The following is a 22,817-nucleotide window of genomic DNA, read 5'->3' on the forward strand; positions in this document are numbered from 1 at the left end:
GTGTAAGCATGATACTTGTGCAGTTTGCACTACAAAGCCGTACTTTAATCCGGCTGACTTACAACTCTGAACTCTATAAAACTTTACGAGAAAACGTTCGATAGTGAAAAAGAGAGATAGTGTTAGTTGTACATTATAATTTGTTTATAAAAACTCAACATGCGTCAATCTTCTTTGTTTGAAATTGCAAATTGTGAATAATTCTATTTCAAGCCGTATTATATGTATATAATATATATATATACTACTATATACTACAGTTTTCTTTATCTGGCCATTATTTCTGTTTCTTCGGAAATACCACAAAAAGAATAAAGATATTTTGGAGACACGCAAGTGACCTAGTAGTATTATATATATGCACGTCTTGAAAATCTACCTTTATTTATAATAACACAACACGTACAATGCTACATATGTAGGAGGTACTCAGTGAAGCTGTTTGTTGATCACTACTAAAAATAACGGTAAATATCACACCTTGCTAAACGCACAGTTTTACAAGTCAGTTTTACAAGTGTCAACATGCAATGCCTCCCCCTGGGCTGCTTGCAGAGCTGGACACATTGTTAAGTACGCTGCTTGCAATCCCGCATAACTACAGTCTTGGAATGCACGTTCTGACAACGGCTACACTTTTTGCGGATTTAATTTAAAGTTAATTATAAGATAAATATTTTCATGAATATTAAGTGTAGCAAATTAGGCAATCTTCTTACACTGGCTCCTTACACTGGCTCCTTACACAGTTACACTGGCTCCTTACACAGCTCAGTTACACTGGCTCCTTACACAGCTCAGTTACACTGGCTCCTTACACAGTTACACTGGCTCCTTACACAGTTACACTGGCTCCTTACACAGTTACACTGGCTCCTTACACAGTTACACTGGCTCCTTACACAGTTAAACTGGCTCCTTACACTGGCTCCTTACACTGGCTCCTTACACAGTTACACTGGCTCCTTACACAGTTACACTGGCTCCTTACACAGTTACACTGGCTCCTTACACAGTTACACTGGCTCCTTACACAGTTACACTGGCTCCTTACACAGTTACACTGGCTCCTTACACTGGCTCCTTACACAGTTACACTGGCTCCTTACACAGTTACACTGGATCCTTACACTGGCTCCTTACACAGTTACACTGGCTCCTTACACAGTTACACTGGATCCTTACACTGGCTCCTTACACAGTTACACTGGCTCCTTACACTGGCTCCTTACACAGTTACACTGGCTCCTTACACAGTGACACTGGCTCCTTACACTGGCTCCTTACACAGTTACACTGGCTCAGTAAGGATACTACTCTCCTCCTCCATAAGCTTCTTATAAGTAGCACATTGAGCACTTAAAATCCGTCATCACTTAAAAATTGATCCTCATCACGCTCAAGCAGTCGCAGTCAAGCAGCCACGGTGCCTGGAAATTAGCATTTATTTTAAATACCCTTTCAAGGTTGGACCTAGTGAGGGATCATAAGTAACCACTCACTATCAGACCTTATATGGTGTTTTGGAATTATATCGTAAACTGAATTTCAGTGGTCGGGCATAGTTCACATCTCATGAAGTTCACTCCTACACATTTTAGAATCTAAATATCATTTAAAGAACAATTATGTATCTAGAGTGAAGTAGAGGGATGTTTGAAAAATGGGAGTGGTAACGTGACTCACAAGTTGTATCGTGACGTCATAAGTTGTTTGAAGTCAGTAATTGAATACGTCAAAACATCGCCCAACGCATAATCTGAATCTAACAAGTGTCTTTTCCGACGTCACTTTTATCAAATATTTACGCTGATTTGATTACGTGTAAGGTCAATAATACCCGTTCTTTAGATTTTTGCATTATTGGATTGAGGTATGATATGTGCTAATATGTTTCCAAATTCCAAGAAAACATGCGTCACAGATCAAGTTGTTAACTTGATCTCTTATATAATAGCAACCTTTTTTTTAAAGACCCGAGGCCGAGGGCCACCCATAAGGGCTTTGAAACCGGTTTATTGAATACAATATAATATAAACTCAGGCAATAATATCAAAAAATTTATGTCGATACTAACTGAAATAATATAATCTGTAGGTAAAATAATGATACTGCGGGTCACATAATATATATATAATATAATTATATGCTAATATGTTTCCAAATTCCAAGAAAACATGCGTCACAGACCAAGTTGTTAACTTGATCTCTTATATAGCAACGAAGAAGCTTTGAATACAAACAAAACTGTTCACCTTGAATATATACCCATTACTTGATTACAAAACATGTGTTTTAACACACGAGTTATCAAATTCTAAATTTTCAGAATCCTCTCCCTTAAGGGGCCAGGGGGGGTTCACCCTGATTTTTTTGTGAAACTTGGTTTCGAGATACCAGTTGACCAACAAACTAGGACCGGTGACCGAACTTTTGAGGGGGTTCCGGACCCCAACAGCCAAACAGTGCCCGCGGGGCAGCCACGCCCATATTTGGTCCAAATTAGGCCCAATTTAGCCAAATACCCTGAACATGCTCAAAACCATGCTTTGGGGTGCTCTACTTGTAGCTACTAGTCTGCTGAACACACATATTAAGTTTTATCAAAATTGGATAAAAATTGGCCGAGTTATGGGATAAAAACCATATGCCCATATTTGGGCATACGCACCAAATTTGATCGATTTTGGCCCATAAATTGGTCAAATGTCAATATTTTTGAATGAAACCAACTTTATATGAAAGGTAAGCCTATACTACACATTCTCTATGATTATCAGCTCAATATCTACCTAACTGTGGATTCTGTGTTCAAATAATCGCAAAAAATGAGCAAAATTGCCCATATCTCAGTTCGCGATATTTGCAAAACTGACTTCGCTCAAAACAATAGAACTCAATAGGGTTTCAATATTTTTTCATGAAATTTTCAGAATCAACGTAGAATTGTCTCATGACCCTAAGTTTTGGGACAGAAGTTTGAGTTAGGCCTTTAAAAAAATTTGGCGGCCAAATTCCAAAATTTGCACTGCTAAATTTAGGCCAAAATCGATCAAATTTGGTGCGTATGCCCAAATATGGGCATATGGTTTTTATCCCATAACTCGGCCAATTTTTATCCAATTTTGATAAAACTTAATATGTGTGTTCAGGAGACTAGTAGCTACAAGTAGAGCACCCCAAAGCATGGTTTTGGGCATGTTCAGGGTATTTGGCTTAATTGGGCCTAATTTGGACCAAATATGGGCGTGGCTGCCCCGCGGGCACTGTTTGGCTGTTGGGGTCCGGAACCCCCTCAAAAGTTCGGTCACTGTTCTTAGTTTGTTGGTCAACTGGTATCTCGAAACCAAGTTTCACAAAAAAATCAGGGTGAACCCCCCCCCCCCCCCCCCTTAATGTCTGAAATTAAGCTCTTGATATATCAATAATATTAAACAGTGACGGTGTGCTCCATTAACATCATGTATTCTGTAGATCTAGTTTAGTAGTTCTATATATATATTATATTATATTATATATTATATAATATGAGGTTTGGTGTTTAATTAAGCTCATTGCACCGCTCACTCCTCTTCTCACTCTCCTCCTTACTTTATTATATAACTTCATGTTCTCTACCTTGCTGTGGTTTCTCACCCTGCAGCTTTCCAGCACCTTCTCTCCTCCTCTCTCCTCCTTACTTTATTATACAACTTCATGTTCTCTACCTTGCTTAAGCTGTGGTTTCTCACCCTGCAGCTTTCCAGCACCTTCTCTCCTCCTCTCTCCTGGAAGAGTATTTAACAACCGCCAATATCATTACCATCTCCCCTTCATCTCCAATTGTATATTATTTTTCTACCCTGGCCCTGTAGCCCTTATATCATTACCATCTCCCCTTCATCCCCAATTGTATATTATTTTTCTACCCTGGCCCTGTAGCCCTTATATCATTACCATCTCCCCTTCATCCCCAATTGTATATTATTTTTCTACCCTGGCCCTGTAGCCATCTCCCCTTCATCTCCAATTGTATATTATTTTTCTACCCTGGCCCTGTAGCCCTTTACTACACATATCATTACCATCTCCCCTTCATCTCCAATTGTATATTATTTTTCTACCCTGGCCCTGTAGCCCTTTACTACACATATCATTACCATCTCCCCTTCATCTCCAATTGTATATTATTTTTCTACCCTGGCCCTGTAGCCCTTTACTACACATTACCATCTCACCTTCATCCCCAATTGTATATTATTTTTCTACCCTGGCCCTGTAGCCCTTTACTACACATTACCATCTCACCTTCATCCCCAATTGTATATTATTTTTCTACCCTGGCCCTGTAGCCCTTTACTACACATTACCATCTCACCTTCATCCCCAATTGTATATTATTATTCTACCCTGGCCCTGTATCATTACCATCTCCCCTTCATCTCCAATTGTATATTATTTTTCTACCCTGGCCCTGTAGCCTGGACTACTCTTACCATCTCTACTTAATCCCACTATTGGATAGTTATTATTTTCCTGGACTGTATCATTACCATACTCCCCTGTAATCTCCAATTGTATATTATTTTTCTTACCCTGGCCCTGTAGCCCTTTACTTCTCAATTTTCCATTCTCACCTTCAGCCACAATTTTTTATTATTTTTCTACCCTGGCCCTGTATCTTTACCTATCTCCCCTCAGCTCTCAATTGTATATTAATTCTCCCTTTCCTCTGGCCCTGTAGCATCTCACCTTCATTCCAATTGTATATTATTCTCCTTCCCTGGCTGTAGCCATCTCCCCTTCATCTCCAATTGTTTATTTATTTTTCTTCCCTGGCCCTGGTAGCATCTCACCTTCATCCCCATTTGTATATTTTTCTCCTACCTGGCCCTGTAGCCATCTCCCCCTTCATCTCCAATGGTATTTTATTCTCCTAGCCTGCCCTGTATGTAGCCATCGCCCCCTTCATCTCCAATTGTATATTATTTTTTACCCTGGCCCTGTAGCCATCTCCCCTTCATCTCCAATTGTATATTACTTCTTTCTACCTGGCCCTGTAGCCCTTTTACTACACAATTCCCAATTCACCTTATCTCCAATTGTATAAGTAATTTTTCTACCTCCCTGGCCCATGTAGCCCTTTACTACAACACATCTAAAACTTATTACTTTCACTGGTCTCTGTATTCACAAGAACTGCACTTTTAATCATGCTCCAGGGTAGCTTTTAGACATGTGGGCCAGCTCGGGGGCGAGGCTGTTGTTCAGGTAGATTGGTTTTAGTAACGCAGTTGTGCTGCTAATGGCTGGGAGTGACCTTTACAGACATTATTTACGTTTCTTAAAAGTAAAAAGTCAGTGTAATTACAGGGTAATATTAAACGTTTTAAAAGTAAAAGTAGTGTACTTACAAGCAATATTGCACGTTTCTGAAAGTAGAAGTAAGTTTACTTACAGGTTATATTAAAGTTCTTAAGAATAAAAAGTAAGTTGTATTACAGGTAATATTTAACGTTCTTAAAAAATAAAAAGTAAGTGTTGACTTACAGGTAATATTAAACGTTCTTTTAAAAAGTTGAAAAAGTAGTATGTACTTACACGACAATATTAAACGTTTCTTAATGTAGAAGTAAGTGTACTTACACTGCTCCCCTCCCCCCGGTCCACCTCCCTCCTGTTGTAGTCCCTGCTAATAAACAGCTTGTTAATTGTTACTGATAATGATCTTTCAGTGTATTGTGTGTGTAACACTGAGTCAGCTTCACACAATATTGGGGATACTACACTTCCGTGCTATTCAACTAATAGGGTGCAGGTGTGTCCTGTGTGTCTACACTCTACAGTGTACCCTCCGATCCTTGCGTGTGTGTGGTGTGGAGTGTGTGTATGTGTTGTGTGTGTGTGGGTGTGTGTGTGTGTGTGTGTGTGTGGGTGTTGTGTGTGTGTGTGTGTTGTTGTGTGTGTGTGTGTGCGTGTGTGTGTGTGTGGGTGTGTTGTGTGTGTGTGTGTTGTGTGTGTTAGTGTGTGTGTGTGTGTGTGTGTGTGTGTGTGTGGTGTGTGTGTGTGTGTGAGTGTGTGTGTGTGTGTGTTGTGTGTGTGTGTGTGTGTGTGTGTTGTGTGTGTGTGTGTGTGTGTGTGTGTTCGTGTGTGTGTGTGGGTGTGTGGGTGTGTGTTCTGTGTGTGTGTGTGTGTGTGTGTGTGCTGTGTGTGTGAGTGTGTGTTGTGTGTGTGTGTGTGTGGGTGTGTGGTGTGTGGTGTGTGTGTGTGTGTGTGTGTGTGGGTGTGTGTGTTGGTGGTGTGTGTGTGTTGTGTGTGTGTGTGTGTGTCGTTGTTGTCGTGTGTGTGTGTGTGTTGTGGGTGTGTTGTGGTGTGTGTGTGTGTGTGTGGGTTGGTGTGTGTGGTGTGTGTTTAGTGTATATAATGGACAGTGAGACTCGAGACCAAATGTTCTGAGACTAAGGGAAGGTTCTGGAAAATTGTGTACCCCTGTACCTTACTCCTGGGACTCCTGACAGTACACCCTCGGGGTTTGTTATGATAATTTTTATGCAATGCCTTTGTAACATTTAGGGCTCGGCGTAAAGTTCCCTTGCCTGCTGGATCGTACATAGCTCAGGCTGTTAATCCTCGTCTACAGCTAATACTTTTTCTGAGACGGTAAGGACTCCTGCACTCTGCAGCCGTTTTTATCGTCCTCTTTAAGTTTCCCCCCCCCCCCCTCCATTTTTTTTACCTAGAATTTCTAATTGTCACAGGGTATGATTTAAAAGGTGTGTATCATGAGAATTAAGTGTAATGTGGTGATCTTCACGAAAGCTACTGAGAACAGTGAAAGTGAGCATTAAGACCATGTTAACAGTCCAAACTGTCCGTTAATATGGAAGATCCGAGCAATGCCATCTCTCTGCTTCTCACTGCATTTAAATTAATAAACATCACAACCAAGGGTTATTTGTAGGATACACGCTGGAATATTATTATTTGTTAGGGCAGGGTGGAATAATCGTAAGTAAGATTTACATTGTGCTATGATCATAAATTTAGTTACAGTCTGCGGGTGATACGTTACACAAGTCCTGCCAGGTAAGTAACGGGGGGGGGGGGCGGGGGGAAAGTAATTGACAGATTGAGATCCTGACAAGTCACATTCCTTCTCATTACCTGGTGTATTTCACCCGGGGGGGGGGGGCTAGGGATATTGACTATTGTAGCATGTTTACAAGCGTCCTGCTACTTGATTAATTACCAGGTAGTTGTTAACTTTATCTTGTTATTGTCCCTAATATTTGAACACACATTAGAAATACAAACCCCTTTAGCTCCTGGTCGTTAATTGAAAGCCGTAATATAAACGAAATTATGCATCTGCATTGTTTATAATGTATATTTTGTATGCTATGTAAAATTTGTACATAGGTTTTAGGGCCCGACGAGATTTATAATGTTAACCCAGGCCCAATTGTCCAGAGTTTTTTATTGGGTCCTATACCATCAACCATGTTAGATATCACATATTTATATCCATTACAGAACAAAGCAGAGTAAGGAGAAGGGACGAGCCCTCCGCCACTATGTAAGACGCACAGATCTATATCTTGATATATAGATATTTTACTGTATAGGAGATAGTGTTTAATAGATAAATAAACTGTATAGAGATAGTGCTCAGATCATAACATGCACTTCACTGTGTCGCAACTTATATACAGTTAATCATAAAAAGAGGAATATTTTATAATATGTTATCTTAATTGTCACCCCCCAGGACTCAGCTACATACAGCTAACGTTTCACAGCTTCACAGCTTCACAGCTTCACAGCTACACAGCTACACAGCTACACAGCTACACAGCTACAGGTTCTACAGGTTTCCTCTTATTACCCCCACCAGTTAAGGTGCTGTTTTGCTTAAAAAACTCAGGCTTAAGTTGTACTAATCATGCTGGAGTTACGACACCAACCTGTGTGTGGGTATATAATGATTATATTGAAACATGTTTAGCAGTTTAATCGCACACGATCATATAGACGAAACCCCCTAAAATTGCTCGTAACACTTAGGGGGGTTTCCAAACTGATTACGCTCAAATTTCTAACACAAAAGGCCACGCGTCTAATTGATTCCGGGGGGGGGGGGTGCAGGGCTAGGTGGGGTAAACATGTCCAAAGGGGGTGTCGTTAATACCTTGAACGGGACCCTATGTGACTACTATATAGTCGCTATAAAAAGGGTGTTCTGTTCATAGTGTTTCAAATAGTCAGGTACAGTATCTGAGGTTGTACGTGTGTGCTTAGCCCACTGTTAGGAGCTCTTTAAATCGGCATTACATGAATTTCTGGTAATTAGTGACACGTCATATATTGACGTACTCAACTTCATGTTTTACTGTTCGTGTTTTATACTGTCACTCCAGCAGGTTACGTTACAACATCAAGGGGGGGGAGGGGGAGGGGCGGAGGGGGAGAGGGAGGTGGAGGGGGAGGGAGGGGTGACGTTCGACGTAAGACGCTGCAAAACAACGGAGACTTAAACTAAAGATAACAATTTGTTCAAATCAATTCCTGTTCAGAACACCACGTAGCTTTATTGTCTCACGACAATTTTCAGTGTTTTTTCTTCTATGTCCCCCGTTTGCCGGGTGGGATTTCTCAAGTTAACTTTTAATATAGATATATTATTACAGTGAGGTTTTGTTTTCATCTTATTTTCTACTTCTAATTCTATAAAAATAACACATGATCGTAGTGCTCTAAATGGTACAGTATTATCAGTGTAGCTGTAATGAATCACTGAGCTAGATGGACATATATAGTATAAAATATATAATTATCAAATAAATAGAAGAATTATCTCCTCGTTCCTCTGAGATGCCCCAGTGCCAATTAACGCTTATTTCTTTAATTTTGTTCGTATATATAGCGGTGCAGAAATACGTCATTCAAATACCTTTATAAGTACTTCTATCCGCAGTTTACAATGGTATCAATGAGCCGAGTTCACGGGACACATCATACACCATTCCATGTGTGTTCTAAAGTCGCATTGAACAATTTCAAGCAGAATATAAGTAGTCTGAGCTAAATAGTTGACCGCTTGGTTTCTAAGTGGTAGGATAGCCATAATGAGTCATATCACATGACTTGCTTCCATCAATCTACTTGTAGATCTTATCTCTTATTCTGCACGTGTTTAGTAACGGTGTTTAAAGAGTTCTAGTAACACACTTCATTTATAACACGGATTGGTCAACATGGATAGTAAAGATTAAAACATTCTGTTTTCATAAACAACTAACAGCACTATATTAATTGTTCACCATTTAAATACACATATGAACATTAACACATCTCAGCACATTGTTTAATTTGTATTGTCTACATGTGCTAATACAGATCAACAGCATTAAATCACACACTACCTATCCTTTTATTAATTAAAACACACACCACGACAATTACAATACGTGTACTCTAATCTTCAAAAAATGATCCTGAATGTAAATCCGTTAAATGTAAGGAATGTACAGGTCAACTGTACCATTCCTTAAAACTCTTTACACCCTGCTCAGTGTAGAGGTGAGTTATCTTTCTAATTCTCACATTCTCACTCAGAGTTATGTCACATTACGTCACTGTTTACCCTGGAATCTACCGACAATTAAAGCCCTCTTAATCGTACATAAACCACATACCACAATCTATATTAAATGTGACTTTTTCCAATAATGACTAAAAATATGACTTATTATAGTAAAATTATCTGACTTAAAAAAATCCTCCATTCTTCAAAAAATGACATATTGTAGTGGAACAAGTTGGTGTAAAGACAGAGGAACAAGTTACCTCGATATTACAACTTCCTTTCTTTTGTAACTAACTTTGCAACAAGATAACCTATTTCAGTTCTCTGTTCTACCAGTTAAATAGAATTGTAGTTATTTATATGAGCTCCTCGATTCAAGAAAAAATACCAACCTTTAAAATTTCTGGAGGACCTCGGTTACTTAGAACTATCGTTACCAGTTGGCATCGTCAGCTGTAACATCGTCTTAATGTAATCACAGGTTATACAAGCAGTGAACAGTAGGCTAGCCTCTGACACGCTTATCAGTAATGTTAATGTAGAACACTACTCGTCATAACAAATGGGAAAGTAAGATAAGAACAGTTAGGATAACTATAAATCTCGTTTGAGTCATGTGACAAAAGGTAAAATGAGAGCTGTTGACAGCTGAAGTTGTAGATAATGTCATGTATGGAGTAGTGTGGTATGTAAATGGAATGCTGAACGAGTTGAGATACCTCAAGACTCAACTGTACTAAAGTGATGGACTGCTTTATTTCCCTGAGAGATATGATAATCTGGCATATGGATATCCTGGGTTTGTTAGTTCCGGTTAGGAACAGTAAAGTATCTGAAAATCAGTTGATCTGTACACAGTATCTTTAAATATATCTGTATAATTATCTGTAAAAAGTGTAAATTCCTGATACAGTCAAACCTTTATATATAGAAGTGGCCTGGATATCGAGACCATAACCACTACAGAGAGTCCCGGTATATTAAAGTTTACTATTGGTGACGGTATCATTAGAACTAGACAGAAACAAAAAGTGTGAAGGGCCTGACGGAACCCTCGGTTACAGTTCCTTTATAGAGGTTTGATGTTCTACTAAGTTATTTAAAAACTCTTTTTTGGAAACTTCTGGATATCAAACCCAGTAATAAAAACATTAGGTAAATGTGGTGTGAAGGTAATGGTAGGCTGATTATCAGACACTGTTTCAACAGGAGGCATCAGGTGGCACGTAGCAATAACATATATGGGCATTTAGTTATACCATAGTATGGGCACTAAGCCAATAAAATATATGAGGCGTTTAAGTAATAGCATATAAAGGCATTTAGCTTTATAAGCCATGTATGGGGCACTAGTCATAACATATAATGGGCATTTTGCTTATAGCCAGATATGGGCATTTAGTTATAGCCATGTATGGGCCACTTAGTCAAAATAACCATTATAATGGGGCATTTAGCTTATGAGCATTTAAGGGCATTTAGCTTTTTAGCCATGTTTGGGCACTTAGTAATTAACCATATAATGGGCATTAGCTTATAGCCCATAACGGGGCATTTGGCTTATATCCATGTATCGGGCCACTTAGTCATTACCATATATTGGGCATTTTAGCTTATAGCCATATAAGGGCATTTAGCTTATGCCAGATGTTTGGGCACCTTAGCAATTACAATATCAAGTGCATTTAGCCAATAAACCATATTTTATGGGCATTCAGCCTATTAAACATATTATTTGGGCATTGGGTAATGTCCTTTCATAGTGTGGTCCAGTTATGTTTTGCAATGTTACTCCGTTTCAACTTTTCACGTCAACCCTTTATTTGTCATATCTAAAAATAACAAATAAAAGAGAAGATTGTGTAATGCCCATTCATTACTACTATCAGTGTGATTAAACAGCCCTTAAGAAATTCAAACTAACCGCAACCTGCAATGATCTTAACACCGTAATCGTAAGAACTGCATTGGAGTGTGTTTAAGATACACATTCTTATTCCGCAAAACCATGACCTGTGGGGGGGGGGGGTGGCCGTTATCTTTCTACGTATTAAATCATGTTGAATTAAGTCACTATGAAATCACACACTGTCCCTTCACTTCTAACTCCGTCACTGTGTCACTTGTTTTTATATTTAGTTCCAGCTTCAAAGTACAATTGTTAATTTTGTGGTTAACAATAACTGTGTGTTAAGAGACAGCGAGCTATTGCGGTGATGGAATGCATCGTTTGTATCGTGACTACAATCCTAGAATTTCATCTCAATTCTGAGATGGTATTTCAGTTGACGATTTATATTCTAGGTTTGCTCCGATTTCCAGTTTAGTGGTCATAAAGAGATTTCTCGTGAAACACTTGCAAAGACCTAAATTATATTTGGATTTAAAAGATAACTAATATCTTTCTAGAAAGGTATACTAAAATTGAAGGGCTGTGGACTGTTGAGGTTACTGGTGTCTGGGGATTATATTTAACTGGATTTCTCTGTCAACGTTTCAGGAGTCGGGACATCTAGAAGTACATTTTTTTTAAAGTATGGGGAACGCGCAGATACCCTTTTGTAGAGCTTAAATTCCATCGTCTATTGGTCGCGCGCGCACGACTGATATACGATTTTAAATAAAATCCTGCAGCTGTACTGGTTTCGGACTGCGGTTAGATCAAATTCCGTTCCTCGCTGTTTATTTCATGGACCATGAATTGGACACGCCGTCCATTGCCCATTACTGACACGAAGATGTCGGCCGAAGTTAAATTACTTTTAAAACAATCAGTGAGGACTAACACAAGTCACCTTCGAACGTTTCTGGAAGCTATTGTGTCCGGAGAAATCTTTGATGAAAGGAGACTTATGTGAATTACGTACGCAGGTAGGACATCGTCAGTTTCCCGCAACCTAATTTCGTTGTTTTGACTGTATTTTAAGATTTTTCTTGTATATCACCAAATTATGAGTTCTGCCTGTGGAGGGCACAAGACACGATTGTGGTATGAAAGCTTTGATTTCCAAAGAAGAAAGCTTTGACAAACAGAAATTCGTCAGAATATATTCGAAGTAAACATTTTGGAAGATTTTGAAACTTAATCTGCGTTCCCTCTGCTGGAAATGTGACATTTATTTGACGATGAGGGCAGTGTGAGTGGCGAAGTCATCATTGTTTGAGGAACTGGAAGTTGAATATCTGGATTACCAAAAAGGCTTTAATATTGATAAAATTCGATCAGTATCTCATCCACTATCAGAAAAGAAGGGAAGATTTTGAGCAGAATTAGCTTTTCTGCCGTTTTCTTGACCGAAATATGACAGGTTTTACTGACTTTTTGACCAGTGACCAATCAATGAGGTCAGTGTGAGTGAGACAAGTCACTATCCACTATCGAGGAAGCTCCAGTAATTATACTGGAAGCTTAGGGGTTCACCTAACCATGTGCTTTCGCGCCACTTCGGGCGCGCTTGTTTCACAAGTCAAGCGGCGGGCGCGCGCTACTGCATACTGCAAGCGCAAGGGCTCTGGATAGAGCAAGCTTAGGGGCCTTCTTTTCTACTTAGGACGTCCGCCAAAAACGCAGATTTTCAGACCTCCTCTTACTGGGCCGCGCTCAGCCTGTCATTCCGCCAAATCTTTATTCTTTAATGTTTATGAACATAATAGCCTGGGGTCCCCAGGTAAACCTCCCCCTGTCCGGGTGTGTCCGGATTTTCAAAACCACCCTCTCCCCCTGACGTCCGGATTTCCAGCTACTTTTAAGAGTACTTTTAAGCTACTTTTAAGAGTACAAATAAAACCAACTCAAATTCATTGTTAATAAAATGTGTAGTTTATACTTTGTACTTAAAATAGACAATAATAAATTTACTTTCAGTGTCTAACAAGTTTAGCACAGTTAAAGATTTAAGTACTTTTAAAGTACATTTAAAAATTTAAGTACTTAAGTAGCCATCCAATCAAATTAGTTTTAAGGCAGTAGGAAAATAATATTAATAATATATGCGAGTTGTGTCTCGGCTCTCATTAGCATTAGCTGCTCTCGGAATCGACTTCTCGTTCAAAATACAAGGATCTAACTTACAAAGTAATTAGTGTCAAAGAGTTGAAATAAATGAGATTTTTTCATTAATTCTGCGTACATTTCCGGACGTTCGGATTTTAGAACCCCCCTCCCCCTTTCCGGATTTGTCCGAAATTCCAAAACCACCCCCTCCATATTTGCTGGACGTCCTGCCTAAGTAGATGGCCCCTTAATGTCCGAAGAAAACTTTGATGAAAGAAAAATTATAAAAATGTCTTACTCCTACCATTTTAAGTACAACCACATTTGACATGATTTAATTTGCAACTGCCATCTGCATAGAAAAAGTTGTGCATGTGCACGTGTACATTATAGACAGAACAAAACAAAAATAAATAAGAGCGACCCCCAACACATGTAGCTGAGACACCTCACAGCAAGTAGACCAAAGTTGTATCACGTGGTGACCCCCACTGTCGCTTCACTATAGTGTGTAGTTTCTACGATACAGAGGGAGCCGCGCACTCGTGCGCGGCGGGTCATACAACGTATGACAAGACCAAAGTGGTTTTTTGTTTTTACTTTTTACTAATTCGCTCGCCCAAAAATTTCACGTGGCTTTGGTTTTTATGGATTTGCAGCCGTACAAACAACAAAACGGTTTTACATAAACCCTAATCCCAACCCTAACCACCCAGCAGACCTTACTGGCTGGCAATATTACTACAGGCGATCGCCTTTTCACAGCTTGTTGAACTCCGCGCGCGCTCGTTAGTTCATTGCATTTGCACGCTTCAATTATTCCAAGAATGCAATTGTACCACGTACCACGTGATACGATTCAGCCAATCAGAGAACAAGAATCCGCAAACTTAAAGCTGCGCAGTTTTATAAGGCCCAAAATATGACTTTTCGCGATAATTCAAAATCTAGGTTGTCCCAAATTGTGCTCCTGGGGAGCTAACTTTAGTTTTACGGGACGAACATTTTGTTGAAAATCAGACGTTTCTATTTCTTTTATTTTCGAAGTTAGGCCCATACCAGTAAGGTTTCCTGGGGTTACACGATCTTCATTTTCATTCTGCCACGGGCGATCAAGATAAGAAGTTTGGAGGAAGATAATGAACGAGATTTCGATCGAGGATCACCCAAAATAAGTAAGTAATAAGTATGTATTGCACATAAATTCTTCCAATTTTCCGTCCCAATCGAGCCGAGCTAATATCATGTCACCTCATGCATGATGCAATACCCAAACATCCCTGCGCACTAATTTGTGGGCACAAAAATTAGGAATTGGAGGCTACATCATCGGTCTGTTATCATTTTTCACTGATCGTTTCTTCTCACTAAAGGTCCCTGCTAAATTGATATCATTCATCCAGCATAGAGATCTTTGATTGAATAAGAAAAGTTATTTTTGTAGTGGTGAGAATTGCAAAAACTCATTATAAATTCAATGGTTTCTCAATTATTACCCCACTAAAATCTAATTAAATTGAAAGAGCAGGTGTTACATCAAAACTCCAAAGTTTTCGGTTTTCAAGACAATGTTGGACGTTCGTCCTTGCTAAATTGATATCATTTTCAATATCATTCATCCGGCATGGAGATCTTTGATCAAATTAGAAAAGTTATCTTTGTCATGGTGAGAATTGCAAAAACTCATTATAAATTCGATGGTTTCTCAATTATTACCGGTACCCCACTAAACTCTGGGCCTAATTTTTTCACACCAATGTTGGACGTTGGTTTACTGGGCGAGGCTCAGCCTGTCATACCGCCTAATCTCTATTATGAACATAAATATGAAAGCCTGGGGTCCCCAGGTAAGATGTTGGTGTGAGATCATTAAATCCTAGTTGCTAGTGACTATTTATTGCAGGCGGGGATTTGAAACCGTTTCAATTTATTTATCAACTCTTTAAAAGTTCAAAAGTTTCATAAACCTGACAATTTTTGAAGATTGCTAATATCTTAGAGTTAGAGATAAGTGTGATGCATCCCAAGCCAGTATAGTATGCTGTAGTAAATCTTTGGAGTCATATTTGCATTTTCTTGTTACTTGTAGTTGTATGTTGTAAATGTTGAAATTTCTCCTATACCATCTTTTCGATCTACATTTTCTGCACTATTTAAAGTTGTACTACTTGATCCATATAATATATAAAGGGGACGTTCACATAATACGTAATCAGCTAGCTGAGGGGGCCCGGGGTTTCCGAATGATTACGCTAGTGTAATATTGACACAATAGCTATGTGTAAGACTGATTACTGAGGGGCCTGGGGGGGGGGGGGGGGGGGGGTAAAATGTTCCAAAAAATTATTACGTAATATGTGAATATATTACGTAATCAGCCGAGGGGGGGGGGGGTTTCAAACGCTTACGGTTGATTACGGGGGGGAGGGGGGTTTTGGTCGTTGATTACGTAATCAAAATTTTGATTTTTTACCGATTTTCGAAATACCAATTAGACAATTTTTGTTAATTATGTAATCAAAAATCTTCTCAAGTCTCAGACAGCAATGAATAATGTGTATTTCTTGTATCCCTACATCAAAATTTAACTCAAAAATGGGGGAGGGGGTGTGTGTAACCTTGATTACGTTATATAGGAGGGGGGTTGGGTCTTGATTACGGGGGGCCGGGGGGTCAAACCTTGATTATGTAATATAATTATAGGGGGGGGGGGGGGGGGGGTTCGGTCTTGATTACGGTTGATTACGGAGGGGGGGGGGGGGGGTAAAAATTGCCAAAATATTGATTACGTAATATGTGAACGCCGAACGGCCCCTAAGCATTACTTTTGGTGTTTCAGTTTCACTGTACTCAAATTCTGCTCCGTCATTCCAATTTCTAATATCTAACGAGTAACGACACAAAATCTAGTTGACCCCGGTAAGATTTAAAATGACAAGTTCAATCTGTGTGGTCCTCTGTTTAGCCCTGGCAACAGTGGAGATAACTGCAGCTGTGGTTAGTGTTGAAGTTTTACAAGTTCGTAAATAAGCCACAAAAAATATCTATTTGAAGAGTTATTTTATTCCACGGTTACACAATTCAGTAGATTCACCCACAACTTATTTTGATGTCAATAAACATTGTTTAATTTATATCAAACGCTATATTGGACTCACTGGGCGGTATTCAGCCTGTCATTCTGCCGTATCTTCAACATTCAATGATTGAACAGAAAAGCCTGAGGTCCCTAGGTAACATCATCATAATTATAAAGACTCGATCAATAGTCAAGACCCAATGACAATACCAACACTAGACCAATTTTCGCAGGAACTAGAAGGAAAACGGCAACGGCCTGACAGTGACACTGAGGCAGCTGAGGACTTAAAAGATCTCCTCTACTCCTCAATGCATAACATTGTCTCTCTGAACGACCTCGTGACAGAACTTTCTGAAAAGATTGCTAAACTCACTATATCGTAAGACTCAGATCCTATTTCAGTCGAATCTATTCTATTAAAAGTTTGGTTTGGAACTTGGAAGTGACAGTTGTAACGAAAACTAGATTTTACAGTTATACACAGCTTCCGGTCTTGTATTTGCTATGAAGAACCCTTTACTCCTTTATAATACTGAATAGTTCGTCACTCACAAATTTACAGGTCCGCAGAAAACACGGCTGAAATGAAGCTATCAAAGGCGGAGACGACTCTATCAAGGGCAGCACGATCTAAAGAGATGCAGGACTTGAAGACGTGAGAGATTATGATCATTATTTAGCTTTAGTCTTTTAATTATATTTTAAAGTTGTAAGTCTGTCTATTTTAATTTCTTCTCACAATAAAATTCAAAGCAGAATATTCCCAGTCTCACTTGTCCCAATAATGTAATATTTTATCATATACTTTTTCTGAGTTTGCCCACTTTAAGTTAAACTTCTTCTCGTGGTATACTTTTACAGTACACTTTTCAGCGACGCAGCTAGAGTCAGCGAGGTTGAGAGCCTTAAAGAACAGATCGGAACTCTTAATAAATCTTTCTCTCTAGTCCTCCAAAACAAGGAAGTCGCCCTCACTGGCATGACAGCCCAAATAGAGGCTATGAAGGAAGAACAAGTTGAACTGGATAGAGCCCATGCCTGGCAGTCTCTCCACATGGCAGCAGCTGCAGCTTGCAGAGGAAGCACCCCTACTGGAGGTTCTGGACCTTGGGGAAACTCTGTCATGGCAAAGGAAAACACGAGAAGCTGTGATCAAGTCTGTGGAGATACCGCGTTCAACCTGTGTGACGCTGACATCTCAATCAGCGGCTACAAAGGACAAGCAACTTCTTACTCCCAACGACTCGGACACTACTACAACTACGGTTGTGGATCTCCTGGGAACACGAACGTGAGGTTTGATGAAGTGAAGGCTGGAGGGGATGGTGTTTTCAGCGATATGAGCACAGGGAACTGGTTCTACCGATTTTGCTGCTGCAGGAAGGCTTGATTACTTCGACATGTTCCAAACGACAGATCAGGAGATATACCTGGACGGTGAATTTGATTTGTAATTTTTTGTTATTTTCAAAAACTTTAAAATGTTAAATATCGATGAAAAAATGTTGAATAGCTTGCATACCAATGACCAACATTGCTACTCTATGAGTGTATCTTATTGGAAAGAAGTGTTCTCCGAAGTTCACCTTGACCTAGTGAACCTAGTGTGTGTGTTTGAGCGATTTGTACAACATTTCTGTAATGTTTCAAATTATATTCAAATGTTTAAAAAAAAATGTTGATAATGATATTGCTTGAGTTGGTGATTTCAGTGCTTATTTCAATGAGTGGCATTTGAGAAAGATTTTTGACTAATTTCGACCTCTGTTTTGAATACAAGTCACATATGTATTATGTAAAGAACATGTGACTCGTCTTCGATGGTCTCAACGCTCATACTTGATTGACACCAAGCACATGGAGTCAAACTTATGGCAGTTCAAAAAAATGAACGCCTCTCGTAGGATATCTCCAGCAATTGAGAATCTTAGAGATCAGTCCAAGGTTGAAGAGTACTGCATTGCTCTTCAAAATCGTTTTAGCTGCCTACCAATGGAGGAGAATCTTGACGGAGAATGGACATTAGTTAAGGATACTATTAAAGAAGTGTCTATGGAGGTACTGGGTGAGCGCCCCCGGCGCAGAAAGCAGCAGCATTTGTCTCAGGAGACAAAAAGCCTTATTGCCGAACGCAGTAAGATTAAACAGATGGCGCCTAGTGACAACAACAATAGGAGCGAGTATTCTCGGGCCAACAAACTTGTCAAAAAGAGCTGCAGGAAAGACGACGAGAATTGGGCTCTTAGAGTTGCAGCAGATCTGGAAACAGCTGCTGTCCATGGCCGGCAAAGGGAAGTCTGGCAACGGATAAAAACACTGTCCGGTAAGAAGAATCGAAAATCAACTGCTGTAAGAGACAAATCCGGGAAGTTGATTGCTGATCCCTCTGCTCAGAGAGAGAGATGGGGAGAACATTTTTCGGAGCTATTTAACCCTCCTCCCACGAATGCGGATCTGTCTGACCTGGACCATCTTGAAGTGGTTCCATGCTTTCCTTATCTTGGTGATGGTGATGGTCCCCCCACCAGACTTGAGATTTTAAACTGTCTCAAAAAATTGAAGAACCACAAAAGTGCTGGGATCGACGAAATCTCTAATGAGCAGTTAAAGTATGGGGCAAGTGGTCTTGCGGATAGGATGGAGAAATTGTTCTCTAAAGTTTGGAATTCAGAAGCAGTGCCTGACGACTGGTTGAAAGGCATCGTGATAATTGTACCAAAGAAGGGTGATACCTCTCATTGCTCCAATAATAGGGGGATCACTCTAAGATCTACAGCATCTAAACTGTATCAAATCATCATATTACAACGCATGAGTGACGGTTTAGAAAGTTTGCTACGAGACAATCAGTGTGGGTTTAGAAAGAACAGATCATGCATTGATCAGATTTATTCACTCCGCACTATTATACATAACTGCATTGAATATAATCTCCCCCTGTATGTAAATTTTGTGGACTTCAAGGCAGCTTTTGATTCCATCGACAGGAATTATATTTGGAAAGCTTTCAGTCATTATGGCCTGCCATGTAAATACATTCGAATAATACAGGCATTCTTTAATGGAACTGTTAGTGCTGTTGGACACAATGGTGAACTATCAGAATGGTTTGAAGTAAGTTCAGGCAGTGGCCAAGGAGACATTCAGGGTCCCCCACTTTTTAATGTCTGCCTCAATGTGGCTGCTGAGAGAACAGAAAGCAACAAAGTGGTGTCCCACGGAGCGGTTCTTCAAAGATCTATCAGTCCGCTTGTTGAGGATATCACTGTGTTAGATACAGATTATGCAGATGACATGGCTGTACTGGATAACAGCGAGGAAGGTCTTCAAGAAACAACTGACCTTTTGTGCATGTATGGTGCCCAGGGAGGTCTTAGAATCAATGGTAAAAAGACTGAGGCTATGGTCATTGGTAAAGTAACCTCTCAACGGCCATACACGAAAGAAGCCACAGTGAACATCACTGTTCAAGACACGCCAGTGCAGCAAGTTAGTGACTTTACGTACTTGGGTACAATTATTTCCAGCGACGGTACTATCGACCGTGAGCTGTCAGCTAGGATTCAGAAAGCTTCCGGAGCCTTCAATCAACTGAGTAATATATGGAAAAACCGCAACATCCAGTCTTATACAAAGATCAGGATTTATAAGGCAGCGGTTTTGACAATATTGTTATATGGTAGTGAGGTTTGGAACACAACCAAAAAGCAGCTACATCGCTTTGAGGTGTTCCATCAGCGTTGCTTGAGGAGAATACTTAGAATAAGATGGCTCGATCGGGTTAGAAACACCGAAGTGCTGGAGCGTGCAAAGATAAATCCAGTAGAGACGTTCATAGGAGCAAATCGCCTGCGTTGGTTTGGCCATGTCACCAGAATGCCAGACACTAGGCTTCCTAAGTACCTGCTTAACTGGACCCCTGCCCATGGGAGAAGATCTAGGGGCCGTCCAAGAAAGAACTGGAGGAAATGTTTGCTGGAAGATGCTGCAGCGTTTACAGGAAACACTGACATAGACCTAGAAGGAGCGAGCGAGATGGCTAGTGACCGCAAACTGTGGAGGGAGATGATACGCCACAAACGGGAGTTCATTGGTGCAGGCCACTCGAATGATTGAGGAGACCTAATCAAGTACAAGTAAGTACATGGAGTATCTGCCTTTTTCAATATGGAGATCATGGGCGCTGATTCTAAGATTTGTGGTGCTATAACGACAAGAGAAGCCTTTGCATAAGTGTAAGTAGGGCTCTCGGTTGAAGGTGTGTTTGATTGAGTGATAGGGGTCGCGATCGTTCACATATTACGTAATCAATATTTTAGCAATTTTTACCCCCCTCCCCCCTTCCGTAATCAACCGTAATCAAGACCTAACCCACCCCCCCTTCTGACAGCAATATTACGTAATCATCAACCGTAATCAAGACCCAACCCCCCCCCCCCCCCCCCTTCTGACAGCAATATTACGTAATCATGGCCTGACACTTTTCTCTACGTTTCATGCTACCCTGATCATGCTATCATGATGAGACGAAATCATTGTTATGATATCCGGCCAAGCACCTTCTAAACAACTTACTATTATAGCCGGATATTCGATCAATTTCTAAATTTTATCACTATCAGAGTGAAATTGAGTGGAATTTGAATTAAAATATTGTCAAATTGTTATTATTCTAGAGGGTAAAAAAGAAAATTTTGATTACGTAATCAACGACCGAAACCCCCCTTCCCCCCCCCCCCCCCCCCAGCAGACCTTACCGGCTAGCGATATTACTACAGTGCAGGGTGATCGCCTTTTCACAGCTTGTTTGTTGTTGAACTCCGCGCGCGCTCGTTAGTTCATTGCAATAATGCATTTGCAGGCTTCAATTATTCCAAGAATGCAATTGTACCACGTACCACGTGATACGATTCAGCCAATCAGAGAACAAGAATCCGCAAAGTTAAAGCTGCGCAGTTTTATAAGGCCTAAAATATGACTTTTCGCGATAATTCAAAATCTACATTGTTTTAAATTTGGCTCCTGGGGAGCTAACTTTAGTTTTACGAGACGGACATTTTGTTGAAAACCAGACGTTTCTATCTCTTTTACTTCCGAAGTTAGGCCCCTAACGGTAAGGTTTCCTGGGCATAGTTAGTTTGGGCACAGAGCATGCTCATATCTGTAGTAATGAAGAAAGAGTTTGAATGGAACAAAGTTGAAAGTGAGTATTGACATGTCAGCTGCCTTCAATACTATCCGCAGAGGTACAACAATCAGACTACTAGAAGCTGCAGGATGCTCCAGAGACGACCTGAGGCTTGTACAATACCTCATGGCTAACACCACTCTTATAGTAGTCAGAGTGTTTTCTATACTACTGACTCAGAGATGTTCTCTTTCAACATAGGAGCCTCCCAAGGAGACAGCACAGCTGGTAAATTGTTTACCCTCAATCTAGCTGGAGCTGTAGTGCACAAAAGAGCAGTCCTCCCCTATAGACCCAACCCTCCGATAGCCGATAACCACATGCCTCTTGAGTCCGGCTATTCAGACGATGTAGAGAAGATTGGTGAAAATATGGAGGAGTTACAGGATATCTTTCAGATCTCCAAGAATATTCTCAGTGAATGGAGTCTCTTTGTCAATGACACAAAGACAAAGTTTACCAGAGTGTATTTAGAAGAAGTTGGTGCCTGCGACGAGTGGGATAATGAGCTAAGAGGAAAAGAGGAGTGGAGAAACGAGACGCTTCTTGGTACTAAGCTTGGATCAGAGCAGGATGTTACTAATAGAATAAATAAAGCTAACACCGCCTTCTGGTCATTTGACAAGCTGTGGTGCCAGGGATCTGGGATCAGAGAGGAGTCAGATAACTGCAGAGAAGAGAAAGATCAAACTCTACGACTCACTATGCACTAGTAGTATCAGTGCTCCTGTACAACTGCTGCTGCTGGGCCGTACCTCAGCATGTGCTAGAGTCTGTAGATGTTGTTCAGAGGAAGCACCTCAAGCGCCTCCTACAAGTACACATCTATTGGCCTAGCTCAATATCTAACAAGGCCATCTACGCTCGTACCCAGACCAGGCCCCTTTCCGAGAGAGTGGAAAGGCACGGTGGACAATGCTAGGTCATGTTCTACGCAGTGACAACGACACGCCTGCCTACCAGTCTCTGTTATTTGCTACACTAGGA

At 40.3% G+C, this 22,817-nt stretch overlaps 1 long non-coding RNA gene across 1 annotated transcript; it reads left to right on the forward strand.

Annotated features, from left to right (window-relative positions):
• The first annotated feature begins 16,488 nt into the window (after window positions 1-16,488).
• LOC134815104 (uncharacterized) lies at window positions 16,489-17,273 on the forward strand. The gene is made up of 3 exons (XR_010160214.1): window positions 16,489-16,557; window positions 16,873-17,021; window positions 17,205-17,273. It is a non-coding gene; the product is annotated as an uncharacterized LOC134815104 (long non-coding RNA).
• The last annotated feature ends 5,544 nt before the right edge of the window (window positions 17,274-22,817 follow it).

This window comes from Bolinopsis microptera, chromosome 5, assembly GCF_026151205.1.
Source record: "Bolinopsis microptera isolate Bmic1 chromosome 5, MBARI_Bmic_1.0, whole genome shotgun sequence".
In the NCBI taxonomy this organism is placed as follows: Eukaryota; Metazoa; Ctenophora; class Tentaculata; order Lobata; family Bolinopsidae; genus Bolinopsis; species Bolinopsis microptera.